The following is a 437-nucleotide window of genomic DNA, read 5'->3' as shown; positions in this document are numbered from 1 at the left end:
ATTTATTTTGCTGCGGTTACAGTCATGAAACTTTTTCATCCACCCAATGCAAACATATGAAACGACGTAGAGGTGCGTGCATGAAACTTGACGAATCGATTTGTTAAAATGCAAATGATAGTTATGATACTTAAGAGTGCGTTATTCAAATAATACCAGATATCCTCATGCTTTTCTTCAATTATGATGCATACTTTCTTCGTCATAACAGCGCACAGTGAGGTCAAATTATAATCTTTTGATGTGATTGCAGATGAGAAATCCTTCCTAAAGTGTCTGAAGTTGTACAAATCATATGTATTTATCTACTTTCATTTATTATGAGAAGCATTCAAGCGCAAATGTGTTTTTTTGGCATGTCACCACGAATGAAGAGAGAAGTAAAGCAACTGAAACATTAGGCAGGCTTCCATGAGCATATAAGTTGTGGAATTAAA

This window comes from Trypanosoma equiperdum, assembly GCF_001457755.1.
Source record: "Trypanosoma equiperdum strain OVI genome assembly, contig: ctg_1409, whole genome shotgun sequence".
In the NCBI taxonomy this organism is placed as follows: domain Eukaryota; phylum Euglenozoa; class Kinetoplastea; order Trypanosomatida; family Trypanosomatidae; genus Trypanosoma; species Trypanosoma equiperdum.
The sequence above is the reverse complement of the archived record's forward strand: the minus strand, read 5'-3'. Positions refer to the sequence as shown.